The sequence below is a fragment of the Eumetopias jubatus genome, unplaced genomic scaffold, assembly GCF_037043125.1.
Source record: "Eumetopias jubatus isolate StellerSeaLion01/CBP00866 unplaced genomic scaffold, mEumJub1_p1.0 scaffold_1, whole genome shotgun sequence".
In the NCBI taxonomy this organism is placed as follows: Eukaryota; Metazoa; Chordata; class Mammalia; order Carnivora; family Otariidae; genus Eumetopias; species Eumetopias jubatus.
Window position 1 is genome coordinate 43,669,097 of NW_028274807.1, and position 8,637 is coordinate 43,677,733.

General features: G+C 35.9%; 1 non-coding gene across 1 annotated transcript; it reads right to left on the minus strand.

The window, feature by feature from the left end:
• Positions 1 to 558: 558 nt before the first annotated feature.
• On the minus strand, positions 559 to 665 carry LOC114221128 (U6 spliceosomal RNA). Its single transcript, XR_003611688.1, has one exon. It is a non-coding gene; the product is annotated as a U6 spliceosomal RNA (small nuclear RNA).
• Positions 666 to 8,637: the final 7,972 nt, after the last annotated feature.

Sequence of the window (8,637 nt, forward strand, 5' to 3'; positions counted from 1 at the left end):
TCAGGGCACCTGGGTGTCTCAGTCGTTAAGCGTCTGCCTTCAGGTCAGGTCATGATCCCAGGGTCCTGGGATTAAGCCCCCCTGCATTGGGCTCTCTGCTCAGCGGGAGGCCTGCTTCTCCCTCTCCCACCCCCCTGCTTGTGTTCCCTCTCTCACTGTCTCTCTGTCTATCAAATAAATAAATAAAATCTTAAAAAAAAAATTTAAAAAAATATTTTTCTTTCATAAATTTCACATATGAGTGAAATCATATGGTATTTGTCTTTCTCTGACTGACTTATTTCACTTAGCATTATACCCTCTAGGCCCATCCATATTGTTGCAAATGGCAAGATTTCATTCTTTTTTATGACTGAGTCATATAATATATGTGTATGTGTGTATCCCATCTTCATCCATCCATCTGTTGATGGACACTTGGGCTGTTTCCATATCTTGGCCATTGTAAGTAACACTGCAATAAATAGAAGAGGACATATATCTTCTTGAGTTAGTGTTTTTCTTTTCTTTGGATAAATATCTGGTAATTACTGGATCATATGAAAATTCTATTTTTAGAAAAATTTGGAACACTTCATGAATTTGCATGTCATCCTTGTGCAAGGACCATGCTAATGTTCTCTGCATTGTTCCAATTTTAGAATATGTGCTGCTGAAGCAAGCACTGTTGTTTTCTTTTTAAAAATTCTTTACCCAACAAGAAATGTTTGAGCTGCATTGTTTCCCTACATATTGGTCACATTCTCTCTTAGCTTTCATCTTTAGTCTCCCTTTCTTCTGTACTCTGGGAGAATTTCGCTTACCATCACTGATTTAATTTTATTTTTTAATTTAATTTTCCATAGTAGTAATTCTCCTTATTACTGTATCCATTTTTTTTATCTATTAGTCCATTATTGAAGTTTATTTTTTCCTTTGCACTGTTTTTTAAAATTTTGGACTGTTTTCTTTTCAGTATAAACTGTCCCTCCTCACCCTTCTGCCAAGGCATTATATAACTTCCTAATTAAGCTTATACTATAATAACTTCCTAATTAAGCTTATACTAAAGGTTCTCTTCTCTTTTCTTTCTTTTTTTTTAAAAAAATAAGTTCTATACAAAATTCAACAGATGTTCATAGCTGCTGGTGGTAATAGTGGTATTACTTTTTTTTATTGGTTCATTATGTTTTGGAAGAGGGAACTTTTGTGATTCAGCTTTATCATTTTCAATGAGAATTCATCAAACTGTAATTTATTCTTTGGTCATTTAACTTTTATGATTACAGATTAAGTTTTGTCACTGCCAAACTCAGTGACTTCTCATTACACAGTAATGGAATTCAATCCAAATCTCCTTCTAAATAAATCTATAATATGGCTACACCCCAATTTACAAACTTGTTGCCTTCTCATACTCTGCACAGAGCCTGTGGTCTAACCATAGAACTATTAACTGTTACCTAAGATCATCCCATGAATTTATCCCCCCACTAGTTTGTGCAGATTATTACCCACACCTGAAATATACCACCTGTCTCTACCTCTCATCAACTTTTAAAATCGACAAACATTTATCTCAAAGATACATCCTTCAAAACCTTTTTCTGATTCTTCCACTCAAGCATCTTTGTGCTTCTATTATGAGACTTGTCATGTATCATATATTATGGTTGTCTGTGAAATCTATTAGCCTTACTACCACAGGAAAATTTTCTTATGGAGAAGGTTATTTGTAGATCCTATCCATATTCAGGGAAAAAAAAAAAGGTAGAATCTACACTATGATAGTTTTTCAATAAATATTTGTGGCATGTAAAAGAACTTTTTTTGTCTTCATATATTTCAGTGACTTCCCAAGGCCTACTAAATAAAGATAAATCCTTAATATAGGATTTATATTGTTCTCCCCTTCTTCTTTCCTGGTAGTCAGTGTTCAACCATGATTTACTTTTTTTTTTTTTTATTTGCTCATTACTAATACTCAAATTATGAGAAACTTGGCTGTTTCTAGAACACCCCACATTTTTCCATTTTCATGCATTTACTCATGTGTCCTTATCTTAGAACATCTTAACAGTTGAAAAAAAATGATTCCATTATTTAATGGAAGATTAACTTAATCTTATTTTAGGTTTAATATGAGATTAAATCACTCTTCATTTATAGCTTTATTATTTACCTCAGTCTTGAGTAATCCTTCCTTCTCAACTTCCTATGGTTTTTCATTCATAATATACATCATATTTTGAATTATATTATTATCAATTCAGTCTACTGTTTAATTTCTACTCTATTATAAGCATAAGTGATGGAACTGAGTTTTTTCACTTTTATAACCCTCCCAGAACATGATTCATGGTTTTGCATATATGAAAGATATCAACTGCTTTTTTAATTTATTTTGATTGTAGAAGAAATTGATGAATGATGGCAAAACAATGCTATCCTGATAAAAACATTCTGAATGTTAAAATTGAAATATAGTAATTAAATTAATTACCTAGAATTTTAAGTCTGATGGATATAATATGAATTGCACAAAAGGTGATATTTCTATAGGCTCTTATACTATTCTTTCACCCTTTTAAGTAGAGAAGCTTTTAAATAGTCTATAGTACATTGCATCTGGTTAAGTATTGCTTTATAACTGCAAAGCTCTACAGCAATGTATTTGGAAAGCTCTAGTTCTTATACTAACTATATCAAATAGGTTCTTCTGTGTTTAGTTCAGTACAAGATTCTAATGCTACCAATTTCCCATGGTATGGACATGGAATAGTAGTTAAGGACATACATGCCTTTTATTAATCATCCACAGGATGAATCTTGTTAGGTTAAAACACTAATTTTTTCCATTACTAGTCTACCCTAGTTTTAACCTTTTTATATTTTAGTGCCCAATTGGAAGACAAAAATCTTCCTTCTGTCATAAAAGAATGAAAGTTCTTATCATAGCCCAGCAAGTGTAGTCTTCAAAAGGATATTTTCCCCCTATTCCAGTCATCATAAACACCATAAAACTCTACGAGGGGTGTGGATTTTATATACACAAAATCCCTATATATATATAAATCCATACATAAAATGTATATAGTGAGATATTATAGAGTAGTAATAATAGAGACAATAAAGAAATAATAGAGTAGTAATTCCCAATGATTTAATTTGTATATTTTGTTGTTGCTGATTAACCATACAAACTGCTATTTGAAGTATGCAGGTATTGTGCCTTTTATATTTTTGTCATTGCTATTGAGTCCCCAAAGTAAACTCTTCCTATATAATAGTCCTATTTATCTTTGCATTTTCAGAACATGAGTAATATATGGTTTATAGTGTTGGAGACAGTTTTATAATATATGTGAAAATCTTCACATATACTATAGGTCATCCAGAGGAATTCTATCAACACACCTACATCATAAAGGCACCAACAAATGGTAAGTCAAAGGGAGAAGGAATTTGGAGCAGACCCACTCTATTTTTGCAACAAATCCTCCTACTTCAATCTGAGAGCTTACAGAGTATTTCACCTCTGACAAGGGGTCTTGCATAACATAACTACAGAGCAAGGAACCTTTTTAAAAAGGGAGGTATGGTGTTACATACATGAGCATGGAATCTACTTTGACCACATGCTGTCTCCAAGAAGCTGCCATCTGAGAGAGCAATAAAACAGCCCTTGAAGACACTGCTGTTGTGCCAAGTTGGAGATTAAATTCCTTGAGAAGCTCTGTTGCTATCATCAATGGCAACTGTACGGTGCTGTGTCCCCAAAGGTAGAGTACAAGGTCTGGTAGCTGAGGGATTAAAGTGGAGGAGGTTCTGCTGACCATTATGCCTTGTGATGCACTGTCAGTGGAGGCGGGGTCGAGGGAGTGCTGCTTCTTGCCCTTGCATTCTGGACTAAGAAGATTTAAAGGTTCTCTTTCCCAGAGGGAAATCTCTTCTATCAGTGAAAGATCAAGAATTAAACTTTATGCTATGGCTGCCACCCAATTATTATTGGACTCTGTGCCAAGGGACCAGCAGGCAAGGAAAGGAGACATTACCCTGTCAGATTATTGACTGACCATCAGGAGGAAGCACAGCTGCTGCTCCCCAGCAGGACAGAGAGGAATATGCTTGGCATTGAGGCAGTGGTGTGCCAGTGTAGGCTCCACAAACCTAACAGAGCCTGTTATCTGCCTCTCTTCCCAATTCCTTGTTCAGTTACGCAGTATAGAGAGCTTGAAACCAGCCATGTTTGGAATATCTCACTATAGAAATCAGATAATGCTTTAAAGCAGGGCTTTTATTTTCTTTCTTCCAGAGAGCTAGTTGTTAAACATTTGCCAGGACATTGTTCATCTAAGTGAGCTTCAGAGCCATCTCCTGGTATTCCCTTCACCAATTCTAATTTAAATTTAAATTACTGAGTGCAACAGTCAAAACATGAGAAGGGGTTGGTGATCAGGCACCACAAAGATGAGTGTCCAGGTCACTCCACCAGGTAAGCCACTTAGATGGCCCTGCTGATCTAGATTAGATTTAGGGGGAATTTAGATTTGATATCAGAGGGAAAAGATAATAATAATCTTGAAAGCAGCCAAACCAGTGAGGACTATAGGTTTTTCCACTAAATTTTTTTTAAATTTTTCCAGAAAAAGAGACTGCCCAAAATGCCTTCAAGATGCCTTCCCAGATGTATTGAATTTATTATACTACAAGTGGATTCAAGACATATAAAACATAGGCTGTAGTGAATATTGTCATATTCCACCTAGATTCCTCTTCAGGACCGAGGCACTCATGTCCCAGCTGCTGGGATTATTGGCTACTGAGGGCATACAACTGAGTCCACCCATGGGAATTATTCTTGATCTAAGGTAAGCCTTCTCTCCAGGGCCATCCCACATTCAGAGACTATCATCTAACTCCAATAAGATTTCACTGAATTTTACCATTAAAACCATCCTGAGGCTCCTGGGTGGCTCAGTCGTTAAGCGTCTGCTTTCGGCTCAGGTCATGATCCCAGAGTCCTGGGATCGAGCCCCGCATTGGGCTCCTTGCTCCATGGGGAGTCTGCTTCTCCCTCTCCCACTCCCCCTCCTTGTGTTCCTGCTCTCACTGTCTCTGTCTCTGTCAAATAAATAAATAAAATCTTAAAAAAACAAACAAACCATCCTTTTGCCTCAAATAAAGCTTTTTCTGTTTTGTTTTGTTTTGGCTAGATGTTAAACAATGTCTATTAGGACAGAGTATGTGACTAAAAGGAGCTTCTGGATGAGATTGTAAGGTTCTGGTGAATGTGTGTGTATGTGTGTGTGTGTGGATGTGCACATGAGCATACATACGCATCTCAACCACTTTTTAATAAATGGTTAAATTCATTTAAAATATCAGTCTTGGATTTGCTTTCTTTTAATATGTTACCTGGTAGTGATATAGTAGGAGAGAAGGTATCTCTTCCTCATTTATCTTTAATTATTGAAGCTTACTGATAGCTATAAAACTAACATAATTAGTGCAAACGCCATATTAGCTTGGTCATTTTGCCACGCTTGATTTCTTCCTTGAAAATACTAACAAATCTAAGCCCAGCAGCAAACAAATCATAAACTGTGTTAAATCATTACCTTCACAACTGTTGTCATCCACATCCATGCAAAATGAAGATGCCCAGGCCAAGAAGGAATGCTCCCTTGAGGGCAAGAAAGGGAGATTAGTTGGCTGCATTATTTCTTTCATGATAATTACAATGAAGATCTTGCAATTAATAAATTAATTTAATTGGCCATATGTAGAAGGTTAGGAGATGGAATGTACTGTCTGTCTTCCTTTTATCTCCTAAATAACTCAGAATCAAGGTCTATATACTACCCCTGCTGGATTTTCTACTTCAGTTCCAGATCTCTTGCCAAAACATGCTCAAAAAGAAATGCTACATATCTATAATAATCATCATCATATAAAGGGACTGTACAATTGAGTCCCATACAGAATAAAAAAAAATTATGAAATGAAGCTTATTTTTAAATCATATCCCCCACTTACCTTGCCAAACATTCTGCTCAGATCTTCATACTAAAACTTATTTTTTGGTTTCACTGTTTTATGGTTTAATCAAAATACTTATTAATATTTGGGGAATGATCATTGTGAAACTGTATATTGTTTAACCAAGCATAAAACAAACATGTACTACAGATGGGGAAAAAAATAAACAAAAACCTTCTTGGTTCCTTACAACTACTCTTTATTTGTTGTCATGGGGAATTCTTCCATAATTCCTAGCATTACCTCTGTTTAGTATTAGTTTTGAGTTTAACTTTTCCAGATAGCATAAACTAACTTACTATATAGCCATCTGTGTTGGTTGTAAAGGACCCAGGAATGAAGAGATATCATCAGTTTCCTTGTTTACAGTTAGGAAAAAAATTACATGTAAAATAACATACAGAGTAAAAGGATATCAATGCATATTATCTACTGCATGGTTACTTTGTCCTACTTTTCTTATGTATATTTTGTATGTCGTATCAACTTAGAGAAATAACAATAATTTGCATTTGGAATAAAAAGCACTCATAGAAGTTAAGTAAATTTTTCCATCACAAAGTCAAATTTTGAATCAGATATATGATCATACTGAATTTTTTTCATCATCTTGTGACTCAACAAGAAAGTCTGTATTTTAGTAACACAGGATAAAAAAGAAATATAAGGGAATTGAACTGAACATCTGCATAGTTTTTAGCATTTTCCATATATTTATGTCTTACTTATTTAAAAGAATCAGAATCAAGGTTCATTATGAATAGGAATCACTATTTAAATTAAAAAAATATTCATTGATGATTTGCCATTTCCAAGACATTTGGAGTTTTTAAAAATGGAATACTTACTATTTGTAGGGTGGTGAAATTACATATGATTTCAAATCTAGATATATATTAAAATATATGTAAAACAGCAAAAATGAAAAAAGTGTTTTAAAAATTCATTTAAAATAATATTTAATAATATAACTATTCATTAACTGAGAGCATCACAGGGGAATTGAGGTATTGGAAACTAGGGAAGAATTCACTAGGGGTATTGCTCACCTAACCTTTGATAAGTGAGAAGTCTGCCAGCTAAGCAAGCAGAGAAAGAAAACACCAGTATAAAGAAAATTTGGAAAGATGGTTTTGTAAGAAGGAATTCAGTTGGTTCAAGACATAAAAAAGCCCCTTGTTGGGGTGGGGGGAGTATAACAAGTAAAGGGTAGATGCATACACTAAGACAATGAATTGTTTCCTTAAGGTAACATGTGATTTCTATTAAGAAGTGCATGTCAAATTTGCTCCATCTTTTAACCCAAATAAATGGTAATGTGGTGACATTTTAGGCTAATAGTTCTCATATATTAGAGGTGAAGAGTCTTCCCTGATCTCCACACACATTCAAGAATTCAGGACTCTGAACAGTAGAAAGAAAAGGCTAACTGGCTGTGGGCCTTGGGATCCAAGCAACACCAAAAAAGGGAGTTAGGAGGGGGCGTGGGTTGTGCCTCACATATCCCAGATTTGGAGCTGAAGAACCCAGCAATCTAGAAACACCAGTGAATACAGGCACAAGAAACTACTTTCCAGCAGGTTAGAATCTAATAACTGACAGATATTGGAATCCTGAGGCTGCTACAATTATAATGCAGATGGACTCCTACCCCAACATGTTATATGACATAAATGACCTGAGGCAGGGACTGACTCCACTTCAGATGGGAAGGGTTTAGGTCATGGTGTTACTGATTGCAGGAGGAAGTGGGCTTGCTGACTCCCAGCCTACTAACCTGGGGGCCTGAGTGACCACTTAACTACCCATGTGCTCTTCTCCCTGTGCAGTACTTTCTCCCTAGGACTTAAATACCACCACCCCACTTCTTTTAGGACTTGCCCCAATTCTCACTTGTTCCATTTCTTCTTTCTGACAATCCTTCATGTCATTCCAGGGAATACAGCCCCGGGTCATTTAACTCATAATTTTCCTTCCCACCTCCATTTAGCAAGGTATTCATTTAGGTCAAAACAAGTGGTCAAGTTTACTCTCATTCCAAACTTACTCCATTTCTTCTATGAATACTCCAAATATATACTCGATTGCTGAGCCCTCTCCTTTTCCTTCTGTTAACTTTAAAAAATAAAACTGTCAATGATTTTACCAGCAAAAACGTGTTATTCAAGAATAGCAGAGAATTGGCAAGCCTGCACAAGCAAGCTACAGCAAAACCATAGGCAAGTCTGGAAAACAAAGGATGGGAAAGTTCTTTTATACAGGAAAGGTGGGGGAGCTGTAAAGACTTTTATAAACAAAAGTCCTTGGGAATAATCTTGGAGTTTGAAATATACTTGCTTTTCACTGGCTCAGTTGTGAGAGTCTTTCATTGGCTGGGCTGTTGCCAGGGGAGGAGAAAAACCTTTCTTCCTACTGCTGGGATAGTAAGGTAGTAGCTAGAATAGTGTAGTCTTGCAAGGTCCATTTCTTCCTGTTGGGTCTGTAATTGAGGACCCGTGCTATGACGTGAGAGCTCCCCCTGCTGGCCTCCTGGCTCCATTTTAAATGAGGTTTTCTTAATTTTCCCACTTGAGACCTCTGTTGCTGTAAATGAACGAAATAGCACACTCTCAGAAA